Raw genomic sequence first — 24743 nt, forward strand, 5'->3', positions numbered from 1 at the left:
AGATTAGTTTATGGTCTGATCTTACCAGTGAGGGATACACTTCTGGTCTGGAGCATAGTGTCCCCATGTTGGTGATGATCAGGTCCAGTATGTTTTCCCCTCTTGTGGGAGTGGTAACAAGTTGTTCCATAGCATTTGAGTTTATAAATTCTAGGAACCTTTGGGCTAGGGTGTTGGAGGTAGAGTAATGCTCCCAGTCTATGTTTGGGTAGTTTAAGTCGCCCAATATAATGGTGTTTGGAGAGACCTTCATATTTTCCAGTATTCTCAGGAAGGCCAAGTGGGGTTCCTGTGTTTGGGTGGGTGGTCTGTATCAGGCTATAAACTGGAAGGCAGTTTTACCCACAGTTAGTTGCACATGGATAGTCTCTGATGCTTCGTGCTGTGCCACCAACCTAGAGGTGTGGGTATCTTTGATGAATATTGATACTCCCCCCCCCTCCTTTTGTGGTTCGGTCCAAGTTTTGGGGCCGAAAAGCATGGTATGAGGTATAACCTGGTAGTGCTGGGGTGCTCTCGGGAGTCTTGAACCAGGTTTCTGTTACTGCACAGATATCAATGTTCTCCATGCTAAGGAGAGTTTCGAGTGCGTGCATCTTGAGGTTTAGACTTCTGGCGTTGAGTAGCATTACTCTTAGTTTCTTATCCCTTGTGATACCTATGGAGGTGGGTTTGTCTTTTGAGCCTTGCCTAAAAAAGGCACTATGGGGGTAGCAAGAGCCTTTGCCAATATCCAAAGCCCAGGGTGACAGGTGCAAGCCGTCCCTAGCGAAGCATCGTGGCTTGTCGAGCATGCCATCCCAGGCTGACAGGCATTGGATCCCCTTTGAATGACACCAACACTTAAGCCAATTGTTGAAATTGTCTTCATATTGTGGCATCATTCTTGGTGAGGGTAAGATGCTACTCAAGGTCAGGGTCATACCGGCCTGGGCTACATGCTCAGAGAGCTCCTCTATGTCTCTTTTCATGTAGTCCAGGGAGGTACATCTCAGGTCATTCACACCAGCATGGACAATGACTGAGTCATATTTGTACTTGCCTTGGAGTGACCTGAGTGCTTGTGTTATGTGGCGGATCCTAGCGCCCGACAGGCAGCTCACCGTGACCTTCTCCTTGTTCAGCTTGGTGAGCAGGACGTCAGTGTGCCTGACGATAGAGTCACCTATTACAAGTGTATCAGGTGTGTTGTTTAGCCTTAAGGGCTGTGACTGTTCGGCACACTGGCTTTGTGAGCTATGTGTTGCACGTGTTTTGTTTTGGGGTAGTGGTTGCTTGGGTGTCTGCTTTGGAGGTCTCTGCTGCTTAGGCAGATTTTTATTTAGAGCCTCTGAGTATGTTTTTGTGTGTTTATGTGTTTGGTTTGTTGTTGTGGCAGGTCTATGTGAGACTGGAATTGTAGTGAGTGTGGTTTCCTTCTCCTCCTGACTGGTTACGCCAGTACTGAGTTGAGAGAGCTTAGCCTCCAGTTTGGCTATATGGTTGCATCTCTCACATGTGTTGGAATTTGTTGGGAGGAGGAGAGGGTTGTCTGTGTACGAGGCAGTTGTAACATTGCCTCAAGATTCCCAGATTCACCAGCTGGACCGGAGAGGAGATTGACAACTGACCTTTGGACATGCTAGAATAGTATTGGGAATTCCTTTATAATTGAAAAAAAGGGCCAATGGGGAACAAGGTAATCAAGGGGAGTTTGTGAGGGTGTAGTGCTTTTAATTTTTTAGAGCTGACTTATATAATAGATTCATAACCTTTATTAATGGTGCTATGAGCAGTTCCTTTTAAGTATCAGCCTCTATAGACTGCAGTTCATGTTGTGCATCTGGAGAAGCAGAGGACAGAGGTGTCAACAGTTTAATAGCATACATGAAATAACTATCACACACAATTTATTGAGCAATTTTATGAAGTTTTAAAAGTCTAAAGCACTCATTAAACCATGTCTGATATATTTACTTCATGTATGCTGTTCCCCTGGCTGCAGATGTATACTTGCCCAGAATTCATTTTAGTTTTATACCTGCGGGACTTGCTTTTCATTATGTGTTTTACATGAGTATTTACATTTTTAAAGAACATCTATGGCTTTGACTCATATTTCTGCCTTGTCCTCGGTAAATTGTTTAGCTAAATCACAAAGTATTTCAGGCAGACATTGTATTTGAGTTCTGGAAAATGTATGTTGATGCCACCAAAGTTGTTCTATTAAATATTTAAATTAATTATAGTTAAGAATAACAGTTATCCCTACTTTTCTACACTTTTTTATTAGACAATGTGTGTTGTTCTTCATGTTTTTATACATGCAGTAGTATAGTACTGTGGATAAGCTAAACTTTCAGAAAATGCACTTTGAAGCAAAGCCTGTTGGACTATTATTTTTTTTTATTTTTGTGTAAGTAACGGAGGCTTATGGTTTGAAGGAAGCCTATTGGACTCTTATTTTTTTGAGTAAGTAACTGAGAGTTATAGTCACTAGACTTTCATACTTCCTGTTGACGATAAAATGAACGTTAATGTGAAACCTGTTTCCCCCCCCCCCATGGTAAATGATACTGACTCATACCAGTTCAGCCAAAGTGTCTTGTCACTGATTCATTGTTATTCATTTTTAAATACTATCCATCATAAATAATAGTGAGTCATACTAATTTAGCCAGAGAACTTTTTATAAGTACCAAATGACACATTTTAACCATGCTACTAGTCTCCTAGTTGAAGCTGTTAGTAGATGATCCCACCCCATTTTGCTAATTTATGCCAAGTAATAAGAGTTGTGTGCCATGTTTTTTAAAAGTACCAAATGATGCATTTTACTAGCCTCCTTGTTAGAGCTGTTAGTAGGTGTTCCCTCCCCATTTTGTTAATTTATGCCACGTAATGAGAGGTGTGTGCCATGTTTTGGAGAAGGAAGGTTCAGACCTATGCAACTGCTGTACTTGATGGATAACGCAGTACAGGCAGAATATGTACACAGTAATCCTTTCCATAAGGGACAATGGTACTACTCCAGGGATGAATTTGCAATTTGTCATCTATTCATCCAAAGTACGTTTGAACAGTGTAAGAGAAATACTTTGATTTGTGTTGTGAGGAATTATCTGTGGTACAAAATCTATCCCTCCAACATGTTCTGTTAATGTTACAGAACAGATTAAAATCTCTTGAGTGGGTGTGAATGCCAGCATTGTGACTTGTGGATGTATGATAGATCAGAGAGGATAGTATCTGTTGAGGATCTGTGTGTGAGGCAGATTTTACTCCTCAGTAATCTGTATAATACTAAGAATAAGGACCAGGCATTGAGATGATCATTGTATTTTTTGTGATTTAGACCCCTGACTTTCTCTATGTGAAAAGGGGCATTATACTTACTGATCAGACTAATATGTGCAGATCACAGTGGAATGATCATTCTTCTGGACCTGGATGTCATACCACGTCTTAGTAATAAGCTGAACAATGAAGAAGGACTTTCTTACAATAGTGTAAACAAGGTGACTGAAGGACAGTTCACTGTATGCACAGATTCTCGGGTCCCTAACAACTGGATCGATTTGCAGTGTTGTAAATGATTGTTGGATTGTACATTGTGCTTGCTGAAAGATACTATTATACGTTTACTGTCATTTTGTTTTAGCCCATGGTATCATATCAGCTATTTTATGAGTAAAGCCCACTTGGAGGATCTTGGTGTCTTCTAGAAAGTTAATAATGGAACCTAGTTTACAGTCATCAGCAAAATTAATGAGTAATAAGTCCTTAACAATGGCTTTGTCCTCTGAAAAGTAAATGCCAAAGAGGAGTGTGCCAAGGACTGAACCCAAGAATACAACACTAGTGACAGGTCTTTCGGAGGAGATGGAGCCACCCACCCTCATTTCATGGATTCTATTTGTGAGCCAATTTCCTATTCATCTACCTACTTAGGAACTGACATTCAGCAGGAAGAGTTCATTCCACACTCCGGTATTGTTAATAGTGTTGAATGCCTTAGCGAGATTATATATATATATATATATATATATATATATATATATATATATATATATATATATGGGATCACTACTAAATCCCGAATACTTACATTACCGAAGACAGGAATCTCAAGACCAGATAACTAAAAAGACGAGAAGACCAGAAGACCAGAAGTGCAAATTTCAAAATCACGAAGTACGAAGATGTTAGGAGGTTAGGTAAGTATCTATGTTTGGTTGTGTTGGTTAGAGGCTTTAGTGTGTGTGTAAGTGTGTGTTGTGACTGTGATGTGTGTGTGGGGAATGTAGGTGTATGGTGGTGTTTATGTGTGTTTGTATAGTGAGACCTTGGAGTTAGAATATTTAAGTAGGGGGGTGTGGATGGCACAGCCCCCCACATGGGGGGTGCAGGGGGGCTTGCCCCCCTGCTTTTCTGTAGTGTAGCTTTGTGTGAATGTGTTTGGGTGTCGGTGTGTGTATGTGTGTGGTGCATGTTTAGTGTAGTGTTCAGTATTTCAAATTTCGCCCTTCTGGTCTTCCGGTCTTCTCATCTTTCGGTTATCTGGTCTCGGGATTCCAGTCTTCGGTAATGTAAGCATTCGGGATTTAGTAGTGATGTTTTATATATCTATATATATATATATATATATATATATATATATATATATATATATATATGGGTCTAAATCGACCCAACAAAATTGCATTTTACCGAAACATAATATGGCGAGCTCTGTTTCGCGAAAGTGCATTTTTGCTGAAATGCACTTTTGAGAAAAGTCAACTAAATGAACGGCAACGGGGGATGTTGCTTAGATCGCAACACAGCGGGGATAAGGGAATATTCCCTTTTCCCCACTGTAGTGCAATCTCAGAGTGAGAATATAAAAGTAGCGGGGGGGGTGCAGGGGGGGGGGTTCCACCTTGCATATATATGGTTAGTGTTGTGTGTTTTCTATTTTGTTTGGGGTTTTTTTCAGTTAATTTGTTTTCTGCAAAAATACATTTCGGTAAAAGTGCACTTTTGTGAAAAACAGCCCACATTATTATGTTTCGTTGGAACATAATTTCAATGGGTCAAAGTAAACCCATATATATACATATACATATATATATATATATATATATATATATATATATATATATATATATATATGGGTCTAGGACTATTCACTGAAAGCACATTTCACTGAAACACATTTGACTGTGCACAATTCACTGAAAGCTCAATTAACTGAAAACACAATTCACTGAAAGACATTTCACTGAAAGTTATATATAGCCTTTTCCCCACTGTTGTGTGACTCTGGAGTTAATATATATATAGTAAGGGGGGGCAATGCCCCCCTCATCAGTGGGTGTAGGGGGCATAGCCCCCACCTATTTTAAATATTTTGAACTATGTACATGGATACTTGCAATTCCAATAAATTACTCTTTTCTGAACTTAATATATATCCAAAATATGTGGAGGGCTACACCCCGCACACCCCCCTTACTCTATATACTAACTCCAGGGTCGCACAACAGTGGGGAAAAGGCCTTATATAACTTTCAGTGAAATGTGTTTCAGTGAATTGAGTTTTCAGTGATTTGTGCACAGTCATCTGACTTTCAGTGAAATGTGCTTTCAGTGAATAGTCCTAGACCCATATATATATATATATATATATATATATATCTCAATCACATTCTAATTGCTGAAATTACATTACTCCGAAACTCACTTTGTCGAGACCAGTTTTCTGAAACTCCACTAGGCCGAAATGGCACTTTGCCGAATTTCATTTCTGCAAAATGTCTGCTTTCCTGCTGTCTACTGCACCATACCAGTTATGCAGGTAGGTGTAAACCTATGTATGTTGTGGAAAGCAAAAAGTGTGCAGCACTCCTACATTGTAAAAAGAGATCATAATACAGTATGGATGGACAAATATACCCTTGTTGTCACTGTAATGCGATGTTGGAGTTGATTTATATAATTTGAAGGGGGTGGAGGGGGGTGCAGCCCCCCCCCGCAAAAATTAGAGGATTTGTCGTAGTGTGTGTTGTAGATGTTAGTGTTTCTATTGTCTGTATTTTGTGTTTCAGCAAAGTGCCAATTCGGCCTAGTGGAGTTTTGTAGAACTGGTCTCAGCAAAGTGAGTTTCGTAGTAATGTAATTTTGACAACTGGAATGGGATCTATATATATATATATATATATATATATATATATATATATATATATATATATATGTATGTGTGTGTGTGTGTGTGTGTGTGTGTGTGTGTGTGAAATAGAATATATAATGAGTGTGTGTATGTGCATGTGTAAATATATATAAATATATATATATTATACAAACCAAAGAGTAAAAAGGTCACACAGGCAAACCAATTAGCAAAAATTAGAAGATATACCTAACAAAACTAGAGTTTTCACTGTGTGATACTTTAAAACTCCTGTAATGGAGACCCAAGATATATGCAGATGATCCCTTAAGGACATCAAGTGTTTCAGCTATATGGCTTCTGAATGTCCATGACTTTTTACCTTTCTTTTTATGTCTTTAGGAATACATTCAGGCCAAAAAAGCCAAACCCCACTGAATGTATCCATAAAGACATAAAAAGAACATATGTTGCTGTCTTTCCACACATGATGTCAGAGTTTCTTAAGGTGATCTTTCCATACCCACCAAACCCAGACTCCCATGCTGTTAGTCAACTAATCGGACTGCACCCCCCCTTCCCCCCCCTTTGTGGATTCTTGCATCTGCTACTGAAATGTGCGATTAAAGATGAAGTATGCGGCTATGCGCAATAAAATAATTCTTAACAGAAGCCACAATACCCCTCAACTCCCACTGAGTTTACAGAATTCCTATGATACTGTCTCAGCTTTTCAAATCATTGAAGATTAGCCAGTAAGTAATACCAGACACTGACTTCTACATTTAGGCTTCAGCAAATGCACTCTAACGCATACCTCTCAACTGTTCAAATTTTCGCAGAATGTCCAGAATTTTGCCTCATAAAATTCTGGTTTTCTAGCAAATCATTGCTAAATCTGAAGTCAGAAAATAATGACATATATCTAAGATTCAGACTTCATACCCTTCTGAAAATTCATGCTAATGCAAAACCTGTTATTCTATCAATTAACTTTGTAGGAGTGATATTTAAAAATTGTCCCTATTTTTGGGCCTTTGTCCCCCCATTATTTATGGCTTTGGCCAGATTTCTTGGTTTAAGAGGTTGAGAGCCATGCGATGCAAAGTCTGTTAATATATTAAACTTCTAAATGAATAAGAGAAATACTTACAAAAATAGTCCCCGATTTTGGGACTTTCCTCTCAAGACTCTTACATTTGAGAATAGTACAGGCAAGGAGAAAATAGTCATAACCCAAAAATGCTAACACAATTGACCATTTAGGACACACGGAATGCAACCTTACATATAAATAAACACACATAAAGATAGAATCAATCATAAGCACTTCCTCTAACTTTCACAGAGACTCCATTAGAACTTCTGATGGCCACCATTGTACTTGATGAAGTCAATGCGAATTTAAGGGAGGAAAGTGCTTAACATTGATTCTTAGTAGTTTGAAGTTAAAAAGAAAACATCTGTATATATATTGCATGACATACCTCTTAACTGTCCAGAATTTTGCAGAATGTCCAGATTTTTGCCTCATATTTTTGGTTTGTATAACATTTGTGGACATCTTGCAAATCACTAAAGCTTGAAGTCACTAAATAATAATATACATTTCAATTTCAGACTTCATATCCATCAGAAAATGCATGCTAACACAAATCCTGTTACTCTAACAACTTTATAAGTTTATAAGGGCGATATTTAAAATATGTCCCTATTTTTGGGACCTTGTTCCCTCATTATTTTAAGCTTTGTCCAGATCTATTGCATTAACAGGTTGAAAGGTATGTACTAAGGTTTGTTTTCTGTTAATGTATGTGAAAGTACAGTTGCATAAGTTTCACTTACCTGTAACAGTGGATGTTGGTAGAACACACTGCCTTACTGGTGTATGGATACAAGTGCTGTGCTACATTCCCACTGGCAATCTTTCAAAGCTAGAACTCCTCTCACTTGCCTGTCATGTGAGAAAGAAGGATCAATCACCTGGCAGGACAAGGACAGACCTTCAACTCACAGACAGGACCCATTTAGCTTTTGAAGGCCCAACAGGAACAGAAGATGGAAACACCAACTTTGCGAACACCTACTGTTCGAAAACACAATAAAAAAGGCTGCTGAATGAAAAAAACCCCACCAATTCTAGTACCCAACTATATACACCCAACAAAACAAGGAGATGATGGATGGGTTCTGTCAGTAAGGCAGTGTGTTCTATGTACATCTACTGTTACAGGTAAGCAAACCTCTCAATTGTCCAGATTTTTGCCTCATATTTTTGGTCTGTTTTTAGCATCTAGTTTTTAGTGCTTCCTGAAGGTATGGATGGGAGATCAAGTTGCTGCCTCTAGAATACTTCTAGAGTCCACTCCCTTCCAATAAACCACTGAAAAGGAAAAAGCCCTGGTGGAATGTGACTTTACCATGCCTGAATTTGCCTTGCCATGATGGTTACAACAAAAAATAATTCCAGAGGACAACCAATGTGCAGTTGTTTGCTTAAAGGTAGGTTAATCCTTCTTTGCCCCATAAAAGGAAATTAAATTAAAAAGCCTTCTGATCTTCCTAAAGGGCTTTGTTCTGTTAAGGTAGTACCTGAGCTACCAATGCACATCCAAGGTATGAAGTATCCTCTCCACCTCATTCATAGGTTCTGGAGAGAAGAACACAGGGAGATTAGTAGACTGATTGAGGATGAATTCTGAGAGCACTTATGGCATGAAAAAAGGATTAGTATGTAACACAATCCTATGCCTATGATAAATAATGTCATCCCACCATGAGAGCTTGCAGTGCAAAAACTCACCTTTCATATGTCAGAGCAGTAAGTAAAACAGTTTTCAAAGTTAAGAACTTGAGATCATCATTAGCTGCAGGTTCAAAAGGTGGTAAGGTCAATTTTTCAAGAATATAATTTAAGTCCCACGAAGAAGGAATTTCCTTGCAAGGGGTTTGATATGCAAAGCTCCTTTCATAAACTGTTTTACCAATAGAGAAGAGGACAGAAGGGGATCCACTGGCAGACAGGCAGAGTTGGCTGCTAAATGCACCTTAATGGACTCATCCTGAAGCAGCTTACACAAACATTTCAAGACCAGGAAGATATCAACCTGAATGGACCCTCTATTTCCATTTAGGCACTACTTAGAAAACCTCATCCATTTGTAAACATAAGATTTTTTAGTAGCAGGTTTTCTGGCCTCCTTTAATATGTACTGCACACCCATCCTCATGAAACAAGTGCCAAAACAGAGTCAAGATTGACTCATCCAGGCTGTTAATTGAAGGTTCTCCAGCTGTCTGTTTTGGAAAGAGGATGAAAATCTCTATTTGAGGCATTCCCAATATCTGGACTAGACCCTGGAACGCCCACTACCTTGAGCTTTCACTCATGTGGGTCTTCCCAGTATCTGCTTAATCTGTCTGCCATGATGAACTGCACTGATGTAATGTAACATTATCAACTAGCATAGAGGGTAAGACCTCATACCCTTTTGTTTGTTAAGGAACCACATCACTGTGGTGTTGTCCATAACTGTCAGAAAAGGACATAGAGTCCAAAGGTAGTGAAAGACTTTCAAGATGTGATTCACTGCCAACATCTCCTTTATATTGATGTGCTTCTATGGGCTCTGGGACCCCCAGGTAGCTTAAATTTTCATACCCATTTGTACAGCTCTCCATGCAAAGAGAGGCAAATCTGTCTGGACAGATTGTACTGGCATTGGAGGGGAGAAAGGAAGCCCTGGACTGATACTCAACTGATATCTCCACCACTGCAATTCTCATCTGATGAAGGGTAGCTTCAGCAACTGGGATTCCAGGAAATGTAGATGCTAGGTCCAACAGTTTTGGACATACCTTGTATTTTCCTCATATGACAGGCCAATGAGAATCCTGGATGTTATCAGTCCAAGAATCTTCTGGAACTCTTTCACTGGGGTGACATTCCTCTTGGAAATTTCCAGGAAGACTATCTGGTATGAAATAAACTTTTCTTTGTGCAAATAGGCCATTCTGTTGCTGGAGTTGATCAAGTACACCAGAAAAATTAAGCTTTGTTAGGGTATCAGATATGACTTTTGAAAGTTTAACTTGAGCCCCAGTTGGGAAAGGAGGCAATCCAAACACTTGAATGTAGACTCTGCACAAGTTATACGTATGGAAAAAATGTGAAAGCCCAAAATCCAGCAGTGGACCCCTACTGGAGCAAGGCATTTGGTGAACACTCATGGTGCAGTGGATAGCCCAAAGGGCAATATACAGAAAACTGATAGTGTGAGCCAGACAGAACAAATCTCAGAAATCTTCTGAAGTGGATTTCCAAGATGGCTGCACATTGAGTAACAGCTTAATTCTAGCTCTCCCAGTGTGAAAACAGAAACTCAGCAGAGAAGGCCAGTAGACTTGTGTTTATGGGTAAATTTCAATGACTGGCTAGTAAGTTTACTGCCTGGATGCCAGGAAAAAAGAAATACAGAGGACATGGAAAAAAATCAGCTACAAAAAGTGAGGAAGAAACACTGACTGGAGAAGGTTTTCAGCAGTTTAGCAAAAATCAGTGCAACCTCCAGACATGAATTCCATTAACCTACAGGAAAATATAAGACAACTGCACACATACCTGGTTAAAATAAATGAAACACTGATGGAGTATATCAACACAAACAATATGCTGGAAAAAATGGAAGGCACTTTAAATAAATATTCAGATGAGGTGACAAAGCTGCAAAAATCAGAGGTCAAAATGAAGAAAATGCTGGCTGAATATGAGACTGCACAGGAAGAAATGTTTAAAAAAATAATGTTAGAGGACACAGTACATAGGGAAAACCTGGGATTTCCAGCTATACCAGATAAGCTGGAAGGAACAGACTGCATTAATTTTATGAAAGCACAAACATGCAACTGGACTGGTATTCTACAGAAGGAGTTGTTAGTTGAAAGGGCGCACTGTGTGTATACTTCAAACCTGGCTATGAGAAAGCAACCTAGACATTAATAGTAAATATGCAATTCTACCAACAGAAAGAGTTGATTTTGACAAAAATGCGGCAGAAGGACAAAATACTAAAAGTGGGAGACAGCAGAGTGTTTGTGCAGAATGATTACTCATTGTACACCAGGCAGAAGAGAAGGAAATTTATTCCAGTATTCAGGGAATGTCGAGATGTAGGTGTGAAGTTCAAACTGTTGTACCCAGCTGTCTTCAAAGTATTCTTCCCTGGAGGGACAGAATCATTTTTTGATTAAATACATGCTATGGAAGAAATACAAAAGTTTATCCAACAAAATGTGAGTTGTGAAACAGAAAGAGATTCTGGTTCTTGTTCTGGTAATAAACACCATGGAGAAACTGCACCTATGAAATTTTTTCCAGTGTTTCAACGGAAAATGTTGGAGTGAAGGAAGGGAGCACAAGAGCTGACCAGAAGAATTGAGAGTACATTTCAAATGAAGCACTGACAGGATTTAGGAGATGGAGATGAACAGTAATAAGACCAGTAACTTAATGTGGGAATGCAATAATTATATGTGTGAAATATAACAGAACAAGAAAATCTGGAAATATTGGACTTTTTCAGAATTTACTGGACTTGTTGGAACTCTAAAGCATAAGCGCTACTTCATGCTTCATGTCACTGATGTTCAAAAATGGTTTGGGGAGGGGAAGAGGAGGGAGAAAGTTAACTGTAAGTAAGGATTTTTTTCTTATTAGCACTATTTTTGTGGTGTATGTTTTTCTTTGCATGATATAAAGTAAAGTTTTCTCAGTTATGTTTAAATGTAATGGGGATTGTAAACAGGTGATGCTGTTTTTTATCTTTCTCCCTTCTCTCCTTCTTATTTTTCAGTTTTAAGAAATGCAGGCAATGCAATGAAAAAAAGCCTGGTTAAGACAGCATGACAGAAGAAAAAAAGTAATGTGCCTTTTCTCATTCTTGCATGGGGAAGTTACTGGATTAAGCACCTTAGAATGACAGTAACAAGTTTTAAGAGTAAGCAAGTAAATGAAAAATGAATATTCTGGGGCTTTTTTCTAGCAAAAACATGTATGCTCAGTAGCAATTTTGCAGCTGGTCTTCATGTTTCCATAGAAACAATCTGATAAAGGGAAACTGTCTCCCTATTTCTCATGTCTAGATGGAGATAATCTGATAAAGATAAACTGGCTACAGGTTGGTGGAAAGTGATTGGCTGAAGGAAAAAAAACTGAGAAGAGAAAAATTGGATAGGACACAATGTTCTCCGAAAGCATTCAGGGGTTTTCCCAGCTAGGATAGCTATAAAGAAAAGACAAAACCAAATAGCACTTAGTAGAAGCAATGGCTGCACCATTAGTATTAGCATGTTTAACCTTTCTTTTAGGTTAACTTCAGTCTATGAGTGTAGCTGTCAATTTGGGACTTTTTTCCTATTAGGGGGTAAAACAGTTTAGTATCATTTCAGCCATCGCACTTCATCTGAATTATCATTTCTATGAATCATAGAAACTAAAACAAAAACGACTGAAAAAAGTCAAACATAGAAGTGGAGAATGTTCAAATTCAACACAATTCGAACATTCACCACACTTCTCCAACTGCTAGTACTGAGCAATATAAAGTAAAGAACATTTTTGCAAAGTGGAAAGGCCCCCTGCAACCCCTGCTACTTATATATGCAAACTCTGAGATCGCTCTACAGTGAGGGAAAGGGTACATTTCCTGATCCCCACTATAGTACGATCTACATTAAAATGTAGAAAGTCACAATAGCAAATGCTGTAGTGCATTCACTGTTGTGCATTTTGACATTTATATGTTCATTCTTTCGATACTATCGAATGGGGTGTTTCGAACTAATGTAAATTGAACAAAGTCCGATCGCTCATTTGATAGTAAACCGGTAAAACTTCAGTATTTGAAGATGTACATAGTTTTGTGTATTAGTATTAAGTTAATAGGTTTTAGTGGGGTATTGGGAATGTGTTTGGTTTTTTGTTTGAGGGCTTTCAGTAAAACAAAAAAAACATAGGCTGAAATGGATATGACAAGAAACAACTGTATAAAAGTTCAAACAGTCAAATAGTGCATGCATGTAACACAAAAGCTAGAACTAGACATTTAACAAAAAGGTGTTATAAAAGGTGGAAATAACTTTTTAATGCAATGATGCGTTCTGTAATGTCTTTAAATGTCAGTGATCCCACAGATAAATACAAAAAAGAAAGAGAAGTGGACTATATTAAAAAAGTGCAAATAGCTATGTTACAGGATACAGACTTAGAAAGAACTGAACATGTGAATTTGATGAAGAAAGGTTTTCAGGATGATTATTCAACGAAATACCTGGGACAAAGGAAAAGGGAGTAATTATATTAATTGCAAGTCACGCTGCAACAGTGATAGAAAAGGATAAAAAGATAATAATGGCAGCTTTGTAGTGTTAAGGGGCTATTCGCAAGAGAGAAGGATTACACTGGCATGATTTATACTCCACCTAAAACTGCTATAATGGAGCTTAAGAAAATTCTGGGAGAAATAATCCGTTTTCAGCAAGGAATATTACTTATAGGTGGGGACTGGAATGCAATTTGCAACAGTGAAGATGTGTCTGGAGGGCCCTGAAGGGAAAGTATAACAAAGGAGGGTTTATTTATTTTTTTTTTTGAAGAAATTTATGAAAATATTTGGCATGGAAGATATGAATTCAATAATAGGAGCTTGGAGTGAATTTACATATTATTCTCCAAGATATAAAAACTGGGTTAGGCTAGACAAAATTCACATTTCACAGGAACGTGTGCATTTCATTGAAGGTCTTGATATACACCCAATACCTATTTCAGATTATGCACCAATAATAACTAAAATAAAAACACAGGGTAATGAAATAAAAATGAGACACTGGCACTTTCCCACCTATCTGTTGAAAAGAGAGGAATTTAAGGAATAGGTTGTTGAGATTATTCAGGAGCTGTTAGGATCGACATTTCTTCTGAAAATATAGCTTGGGAATGGGATAAAATTAAGATGGAGTTTAAAAATATGGTGGAAATAAAAGAAAGGGAGATATGGTTAAGAAGTAACAAGAATTATTTAGGGGGAGTAACAAATGTTAAAGTATTGCAGAATAGGGGGAGTCTCACAGAACAAGAAGAGGATCAACTGCAGAATGCTAAGCAGAAAATAAGGGATTACCTCAATAATATGCATGAGTTTAGAAAGATTGCTAAGCAACTGTTTTTTGATAATAACAGTAGAGCACAAAACCTTTTAGTACAACAACTCAGGCAACAGAATGTAGAAAGGATTGTTGCCAGGCTTAGGGAGCCTATAACAAGGAAAGTAACAAGAGATCCTGTAGAGGTATTATAAATATTTTGGAAATTCTATGAAAGTCTGTATAAAGCAGAGCAATGTTGAAATCAAGACAAGACAGAAATGGAAATGTGTATAGAAGAATTAAATATGCCAAGGCTAGAGCTAGATGAAGCTCAATTACTAATGGTTAAGATAGGAGGAGATGAGATAAAAATTGTGATGTATAACCAATCTACAGGAAAGTCCCCAAGAATAGGTGGTATTCCTGTGGAAGTTTGGAAGGTAGGGGGGAAAAGACTGATAAAGATCTGGAAGGTTTTGTTTAACAGTATTTTAAGAGGAGTACCATCATCTTGGAAGAAAGCAGTGGTAGCTGTAATACTGAAAGAGGATAAAGGTCTATTAGACCCAGCTTCATACAGGCCCATTTCAATACTAAACCATGATTATAAAGTGCTCATGTCTATAATGGCTAAAAGAATAACAAAAGTAATGACAAAATTGAAGCTATGGATCAATGTGGTTTTATGGAAGGGAGGCAAACATTTGAAAACATTAACAGAACACTGATGATCTAGAAGGAAACAGAATGTAAGAAGATATCGTTGTTGGTGGGTCTTGATGCAGAGAAAGCATTTGACAGAGTAAGCTGGGACTTTATGAGAAGAGCAATGGAAGCATTTGCATTTCCTGAAAAAATAGAAGGTCAATCAGGAGGATATATGAGGAATTGGAGGTGAAAATTAAAATGGGTAGGGTCCTCCCTGATAATTTCTGCTTGTGCAGAGCAGGGGTGTCCTCTTTCCCCTTTGTTATTTGCATTATATTTAGAACCACTGGCAAAGAAAATAAGGGACAGAGATTCAAGGATATAATTGGTATGGTGGACAAGAAAAGCTGGCTTTATTTGCAGATGATATTTTATACCTGAGAAACCCAGAAAGAGACATTACAATGTTATGGAACATTTTGAGACAGTTTTAAATCTTTTTGGGATACAAAATGAATGAAGCTAAAACAAAGGCAATAGTGGCAAATTATGTACCCACACACAAATTGGTTCAGCAATAGCCGTATTTATGGGGATATGATAAAATGAAATTTTAGGAGTATGGATTAAAAATTATTCTGGTGTGGCCGCTAAGGATATGTGGGAATAGACTAAACAAAAGATAATACAAAAACTAAGAAAATGGAAGCTTTGTTATATAGATATGAATAGTAAGATACAAGCAGTTAAAATGTTTGTAGTCCACTTAATCTTATACACAGGTCAGGCATATTTTTATGAACTAAAGGAGAAGTTGAAGACAGGAATTAATAAAGAGCTTAAGGACTTTACCTGGGAGGGGAAGACAGCAAGAGTTAAGTGGGATAAGCTGATTCTTCCAGTTGAACAGGGTGAATTGACATTACCCAATTTGAAGGGATATTTCAAAGCTTCACAGTTATGGCTCCTATACATAGCACAAGCAGAAAACTATAATTCAAAGTGGAAAGAGATGATGTTGAAACAGGGTGGAAGTTCAAGAAATAAGGAGAGATAAGAATTTTAAATGCAGGCCTTTAAGGAGAATAACAATAATAATAGAGAATATTATGTCCATAAATTAGCAGAAAGTATTCTAAAAACTAAGCCAAAACGGCAAGGAGAAAGGAGATTCTGATGATAGGGATAACTGTTATTAGGGATATAGACAACAGGCAAGAGGAGTTTGGAATTTATTGGAGAAAACTAGCAAAGAAACCAAGGAATTGGGAGCAAATGACTAGAGAGGGAGAGGTAATAGAATGGGAAGAGGCCAAGAGTTTATTTGGACTGCAGGTTAGAGATTGCATTCCCTATCAATGATTGATATCAGAGTATAGCAAAGAGAAAGAAATAAGGGGGTCCTAAATGAAAGACCAGCACTGATAGAGTTTTTAGTAGAATGTAGAACAGAAACTGCCATTAAAAATTAATAATTAACAGAGCATATAAATATTGCATGATAACTATAAGAATCGATCAGAGGAGGTTAGAAAGGACTGGGAAGAGAGATTGGATAAACAATTCACAAAGAAAGACTGGGAGGATATATGTATGTCTCCCAAATATGCAACAAAATCTAGAATATTTAGGATTTTTGCTTGAAAATGTTTACATAGAAAGCAGTTATGTACCTACCATAAGGTTCTGCCTGTGTTGTCCATTTTCATTCTTCCTTAACAATTGCATTCGGATCTGAACTGTCGGATTCAACTCGGCTGTTGCTAAAGCTAGCAGTAACCAAATCTCTTGAGCTTCTGCCTTACCCATAATGCACCTCCCCAACTACCTCAGATCTTGTTTGCTGCTCAGTAGAGAGAAAACATAAAAGTGGTTAATGGAGAAGCCATATCAAGAAGTCATACATCAAAACAATATACAGGTATCCTACAAACACTTGTTCCTCCAGAAGTCTTAGGATGAGGGTTGGTGAGGAAGAATGAAAATGGACAACACAGATGGAATGTTATGGTAAGTATATAACTTCTTTATCTGATGTTGTCAATTTTTATTCTATCCTCAAGTGGGACAGTGTCCCTAGCTACCTGTGTCCATAGTGGACTCAAGGAAGGATATTTCAGAGCACCATAGAACCAAATGATGTCCTGCCTCTGGAGACCAGATCCAACTTGTAATGAGTTGCAAAGGTATGAAGAGTAGCCCAAGTAACTGCTGCACATATATCATCCATGGAATTCTTGACTGAAAAACTGAGGATGTCGTCATGGATCTAGTGGAATGAGCTTTCAAGGAATGTGGAAGAGTAATATCAAGTTTAGTGTAAATGAAGTAAATGCAATTTGTCAAGCATTTTGATAACATAACTTTAGAAACTGGTTTTCCCAGAGTTAGTTTAGACAATGAAATGAACAATTGGTCAGCTTTTCTGATTTTCTTGGTCCTATGTAAATAAAAGCATAACTGTCTATAAACATCCAGTAAGTGCAAGCTATATTCTCCTTTGTTAGTAAACATAGGAAAGAACACTGGCAGGTTAATAGCTTGACTGGTATTGGATTATGACACCACCTTAGGCAGAAAAGATGGATTGATATGTAAGGTTACGCTATCTTTGCGGAAAGTTAAGAATGGGGGTTTAGAAGATAATGCTTGAATCTTGAAATTCTGCTTGCAGAACTAATGGCAACCAAGAACATTGTCTTCCATGTAAGATATTTCAGATCACATGTAGCTGCTAGTTCAAAAGGGGATTGTGTTCGTGACTGCAGTACCAGATTATAATCCCATGGAGGGTGGGATCTATAAAAGGAGGCTTTAGGAGGAGAGTACCTTTTAAGAAAGCCTTGCTCAATTTGTGAGAAGCAATAGAGGAGCCATTAAATCCAATGTGATAATTGGAAATTGCTGCCAGTTGCACTTTTATGGGTGAGGAACTAGCACCATTTAGAAATAAATGTGCTAGACAGTCCAAAATGTAATTAATAGGGGCTGAAAAGGATCAAAGTTGTATTGTTGCACCCAAATAACAAACCTTTTCTATTTACTGGGTATATATTCCTTGTTGAGTGTTTATGGGAAGATAAAATTATATAGCGAACAGGTGAAGAGAGCATGGATTGTCTGGCTATTACTGGAATTGGAGAAGTTAGCATGAGGTTTGGGATATCTGAATGTGTCATACTTGTCAGGTTAGACAAGAGGTCTGGAGTTGGATCTAGGGCTCATGAAGGTTGAACCAGGTGAACCCAAAGGAAGGGAAACCAAATTTGTCAAGGCCAATAGGGTGCAATGAGGATTACTTTGCTCTTTGACCTGGAGGATTTCTGTAGAAATTTCAGAATCAAGGGAATTGGTGGATAAGCATAGAGAAGACCAAGAGGCCAGTTATGGAGTAGAACATCCCTCAGTGACTTCCCCTGTGGAATAGTTAGGGCAAAGTAGTTGCTGCACTTGTTATTTAGAGGAGAGGCAAAACGGTCACAGCAAGGCTGGTCCTATCGATGGAAAATCACATCTGCCACAATTCATTGAGGGACCGCTCGTGAGGAAGAAGAATATATTTACTCAGTTTGTCTGCTATCACACTTGATTTCTCCGGAATGCAAGTTGCTACTAGAAAGTGGTTGGAAGAGATCGCCCACTGCCAAACCCTTAGAGCTTCTCAGCCCAATGGGTAGGATTTGGTTCTCCCTTCTTTGTTGATGCATCATACAACTGACATGTTGTCTGTTTGAATCACAATTGTCCTAGAGGGGAGAGCATCCTGAAATACCTGCAATGCTAAGAGCACCACTCTCATCTCCATGACATTTATCTGCAAATTGTTCTCCTCAGGGGACTACATGCCCTGGACTGTCCTTCCTAAATAATGCCCCCCACCCTATCCATGGTCATTATGGCATTGGGCTGTTGGGGAATGAAGTGACATCCTTGAAGTATTTGATGAGATTGAATCCACCGAGTCATTTTTCTTTTGCACATCTGGGTAATTCTTATCTGGTACAACATTGGTTAAATAAGGATTGACCACTGAGTAGCCAGCATCCACTGTGGAATCCTCATGTGAAATCTGGCTTGTGGAACTAGTTATTCCCGCAGCCATCCAGCCTAGAGTCCAAACGGCCAGATGGGCTGAGATTCAGATAATCACCATAATATTTCTGACTTGTGATCTTATTGTCTAAACTTTGTGTGGTGGAAGAGAAGCAATGGTTGATTTTGTATTGAGAAGTGCTCCTATAAAATCCAACTTCTTAATTGGTTGTAGTTGTAGTTGTGATTTGTTATAGTTTATTGTTATCCCCAGAAGAGTGCAGGTTTGGAGAACCTCACCTCTTGCATGTACAAACTGATGCGCGGTTGGAGTGGAAATGAGCCAGTCGTCACTAGTTCAGTGACCTTAGAGCAAAGGTCACTGAAGCAAAGACACACTTCCATAATCAGTCCACGCCCCTGACTCCCTGTTAGGGGGATGGACACTGAAACTTTAATCAGTGAGTTCTTTCTTCACGGCGTAAACTAGAACCCCTTTTCCCCAGAACTGTCTGTCCTCAGGTGGTGCCATTATCCTATCTGGTATTCAAGGTATGGGTTCTATGGAGTCGGATTCATTCCCTGCCTGCCAAAAGACCACATCAATGAGCTCATTGGTGGGTAGAGTCACCCAGAGGGTCCAGTAATGAAGGCCTCCCAGAAGAACAGATTCCTCAGACTTAGGGTTGGAGGGAGTCCAGCCACCTCTCTGTTTCAGAATTTCTAAGATGTCTCAAAAAGAGACATCATTGGGAGGTAACTGTGGGTACCTTTCACCTTCATCAAAATCTGTGTCCTCAGTGATGGACTCCTGTGGGGGGTCTACCTGCTTCCTCTTACACATCTTGTTCTGAGACACCTCCTCAGTGGGATGCTGTCGGGAGGTATCGGAAGAGGAAATCAGAATTGCCTGAGGAGGAACCTAGGTCTTTGGTGCTGGATGCCCCTGAGGAGAAGAGTGGAGAGGCTCTTGATGCCGAGACAAATTGGTGGTATATCTTGGATCTGAGGGGCAAGGCTCTGTCAGATCTGCAGAGGCAGAGAAAACACTCTCTGCAGCCTCAAAGGCAGAACTTGGAGCAAAAGAGGAGTTCTAATCTGAGAAGGTGAGGTTCTGAATCATTGCCCTCCCTCTGCTGTGACAGCAATGCCCCCAGGGTGGAAGCCGGAGCTGAACTGTCCAGTCCTAAGGCTCTGAGTTACAGACATGGCTCTGGAAACTTCGGAGTCAAGTGCTGCATCCCGGATCCGACAGGCAGACTTTGGTTCTGAGAGCTCTCTGGATCTGAGTTGACTGGAGGTTTCAGAGAAGATCTCAGATCTGAGGATACAGAAATCCTCAGCTCTGAGACTGACCAACCCAGATGGTTAGGATCCTGGGACTCCAAAGCAACAAAAGGTGTCAGGGGAGGAATTTGCAAGGGGGATGTTGTGGAAGGCCAGACAATCTGACCCAGAGTGGTAGGCACTAAAGTGAACCCAATCTGCCCCTGCACTGAGAGGATCTTTCTCACCACTCTCTCCACATCTCCATCTGTGAGGCTTCTGGAAGAACAAGTGCAGTGTATGGATGGAGATGTCGGTCTTTGGAAAAAGGGGGATGGGAGTCTGCCAGGGATTGGATCCACATATGAGGAGTACCTGGTGCATGGAAGTAAAGGCATCTCTACAACTTCTGTCGGTGTCTGATCCAATAAAGTAGAGTCTGATGGTTTGGCATGTGTCTGATCCGACTCTATCAGGGTCAGATTTGTTAGAGTTGAAACGGTCTGCGCTGAGTCAGAATGCTTCTGCACTCTCAATTTTTTGGGATCCAGGGTTGAGACAGGGTCCTTTAGATTTCTCTTCCTAGAAGATTCAGAGGAAGAAGATTTTGAAGATGAAGGCAATTCCAATATCACTTCTCCAAAGGAAGATGGTAAGAGACCCTTTAAAATCAACTTGTTCTTTGTCTTACATTCCGTAAGAGTGTGGGGATTGAAGCCATGGCAAATCAAGCAATCCTCCTCTAAATGAAGAGGGCCCAAGCAATAAACCAAAGCTTGTGGGTATTGGAAACTGTGCCCATACTTAAAACATTTTTTAAACCCAGGTTTGCCAGCCATAATGAACAATAATGTCAAAACAACATGACACAAATTATACTGAGAAAAGGTAAGTATGACAGACAAAGATTTTTTTTTTTACCAAAAGAAGAGAGGGTAAGGCAATACCAACAATGGTATGGAAGGGCTAAGACAGAGCCATACAGAGGGAGAGACAGTAGCGATAATATCTAAGAGGTACCAAGTACTACAGAAAATGTAGGAATATAGTAAATACAAAGATGAGAGATAAGAAATACTTAGTTGCAATTTGACAAAAAGAGAAATACAAAAAAGTATTTATCTAAGTCATACAGCTCTAAAGAGATGGTAGACCATGTCTGTCAGCTTGAAGTGGCAAACGAGATCTGGGGTAGTTGGGGTGGTGCATTATGGGTAAGGGAGAAGCTCAAGTAATTTGGTTACTGTGAGTTTTAGCAATGACTGAGTCAGATCTGATAGTTCGGATACAAACCCATTTGTTGAGGATTGAATGAAAATTCACAACATCAGATATAGTTTTACACCCCAAGTAGACTCCAGAGAATTTTTAATCAGGTAGCTAGCACATGTTGGAGGTGTGACAGGGAAGAAAGAGATAATTGGGAACAAATTTCCTGAGGGCAGTGAGTTGGCGGACTTTAAGGATTCCCTGCGGGGTGCACTGTCGGAGATGCTGGGTGGGCAGATTGATGTGACTAGGGAGATGATCTTTCTGAGCTATGATGCAGAATCAGAATTGCCTAGACATGACAAGGCCTTCCTGTCTCTAATTATGGTGGCTTCCAAAAAGGCAATTACTAGAAAATGGAAATCAAAATCTAAACCAACTACATTAGAAGTAATGAATATAGTAACAGAGATAGAACTGGAATTGAGATCTTTAGAAAAAGGTAGGGCCAAACTACATAGGAAAAAATGGGAAATGTGGGAACAATACATACTGGGGAGGAATAAGATTTAAAAGAAGGCAGGACTTAAATCAGCTATGTAATGTTGGACTGAAAATGATTGGGCAGATTATGAGTGATATATATATATATATATATAATGTTTGCAACTGAGTGTGTGTCAGTATGGTTTGTCATGTAAAATGCTTGCAACTAGGATTGTGTTGGTGTGGTCTGTTTTCATTTATACAAATGTATGCTTGCTTATGTTATAAGTGATGGTTTAATAAAGATGTTTCTTGTTAAAAAAAGGGTCAGGGATTGAATAATTGATGTAATTTTGCTTAGGTTATATGATATATAGCAATATATGTGAAACATAAAGTTTGTTAATTTTAACTTGTTAATACAGTTTGATTATGGTGGTGCAGCGGTTAGCGTCGCCTCACAGCAAGAGGTTCTCCCATTCAATTCTCAGCTGGAGTGCCTTCTGTGTGGAGTCTGGATGTCCTCCCCGTGGTCGAGTGACATCTAACGACATGCAGGTAGGTGCATGCGTGAATGGGTGTGCCTTCCTTGAAGGTTGGGTGTCGGGCTGGCAACTCGGCACCATAAAAATCCACTGCCAATCATTTAGCGGACCGGAGTTCCGCTGTGGCGAGCCCTAACTGGGAAAAGCCAAAAGACTTTTAATACAGTTTGATTACTTTTATATAAATGTAAATGTGCCTGTGTCACAAGTGATAATTCAATAAAGGTATTTAAAAATAAAACAAGGATGATCTGATGGTGGGACATTCATGAACGATGGCTTAGAGTTGTCTACAAAGTTACACAGACACAGCCATGCATGGCATCTTATGGCAATGCCCAACTCAGTTGCTCTAGCTGTTCCATCCACTGCATTGTGCATAAGGCGCATGAAGAGGTTAGAAGTATTTGACACAGAAACAGTTGTCTCCAGGACTTCCAAGATGGCTGCATATTAAGTGACAGCTTAATTTCAGCTCTCCCATTGTGAAAACAGAAACTCAGACGAGAAAGCCAGTGAACTTTTTTTTTTTTTACGTAAATTTCAGTAACTGGCAAGTAAGTCCACTGGATGCCAGCAAAAAAGAAACTCAGAAAACATGAAAAAATCAACCACAAAAGGTGAGGAAAAAACAATGACTGGGAATAGAATTCTGCAGCTGTTCAGCAAAATGCAGTACAAGCTTCAGCTTTGGTGCAGGACATGACTTCCAGTAATCTAGAGGAAAAATAAGTCAAACTTACTCAGAGCTGATTAATATCAACTCAAATAACAAAAGGCTGGGTAAAATGGAAGAAGCTTTAAACAAATATTCAGATGAGGTGACAAAACTACACAAATCAGAGGTCAAAATGAAGAAAAGGCTGACTGAATATGATACTGCTCAAGAAGAGATGTTTAAAAAAATAGAATTAGAGGACATAGCATGTAGGGAAAACCTGAGATTTTCTGCTGTACCAGAGAAGCTGGAAAGAACAGACTGTATTAATTTTATGACAGCACAAATAAGCAACTGGACTGGTATTTCAAAGCAGGAGCTGTTAATTGAAATGGCACATTGTGTGTTTTCCCCAAACCTGGCCATGAGAAAGCAACCTAGACCTTTAACAGTAAAGATGCAATCTTACCAGCAGAAGGAGTTGATTCTGACATAACTGTGTCAGAAAGACAAAGTAACTAAAAGTGGGAGTAAGTAGAGTGTTGAAAATGATTCCTCACTGTACACCAGGCAGAAGAGAAGTAAAGTTATTCCACTAATCAGGGAATGTCAAGAAGCAGGTATGAGAGTCAAACTGCTGTATCCAGCTATCTTCAGAATATTATTTCCTGGAGGGACAAAATTGTTTTTGATGCAGAAGATGCTAAGGAGGAAATACAAAAGTTTGTCCAACAAAAAGTAAGCTGTGAAACAGAAAGAGATTCTGCTTCTTGTTCTTCTGGTAATAAAGAATACAAAGAGAATGTGCCAGTGAAACGTTTTCCAATGTTTCAACAGAAAATGTTGAGAGAAGGAAGAAAACACAAGAGTCGACTAGAATTGAGACTGTGTTGAGAATAAAGCAGAGGCTGAATTTGGGAGATGGAGATGAACAGGAATAAAACTAGCAACTTAAAAACTGACAAATAAATGTGGTATTATAAAGTATTAATTATATTTGTGAAACATGACAGAACAAGAAAACCTGGAAATATTGGACTCTTTTGACTTTTAACTTGTAGAGGACTCTAAAGCATATACCCTACTTCATGTTCATAGGTTGGTACTAGGCTATCGGCCCTAGAGCCTATACAAGCCTAGCCATAACAATTCCCTGGCTATTTCTTCCCACAGTATTTACTTCCCTGGACCCCTATCTAGCAGGGCGACTGACGTGATCCCTGGGGTGAATTTCCTTTTTCCCATCCAATCATCAAGGTTCCTTTTGAAGAGGGCCAAAGAGGCGCTCTGCTTGACATGTATGGGCAGTCTATTCCAGAGTCTGGGGAGTCTCTGGGTCAGGAATGTCATTAATGTTTGGAAAAATGCTTAGAGGGGAAGAGGAAGGAAAGCGTTAACTATAAGTAAAACAAACTTTTGCTTTTAACAGTAATAGTTGTTTAACAGTAATAGTTGTATAGTGCATAATATCTGCATGCTATAACGTTTTCTCAGTTGTTTTCAAGTGTAATGGGAATACTAAAGTAAACAGGTGCCCCTGTTTTTTCCCTTTTTTCTCTTTCTCCTTGTTCAGATTTACGAAATGTAGGCACTGTAATGTAAAAAAAGAAAGAAATGTCTGTTC

The sequence above is a fragment of the Protopterus annectens genome, chromosome 12.part0 (assembly GCF_019279795.1).
Source record: "Protopterus annectens isolate FY-2018-M chromosome 12.part0, PAN1.0, whole genome shotgun sequence".
Lineage (NCBI taxonomy): Eukaryota > Metazoa > Chordata > Ceratodontiformes > Protopteridae > Protopterus > Protopterus annectens.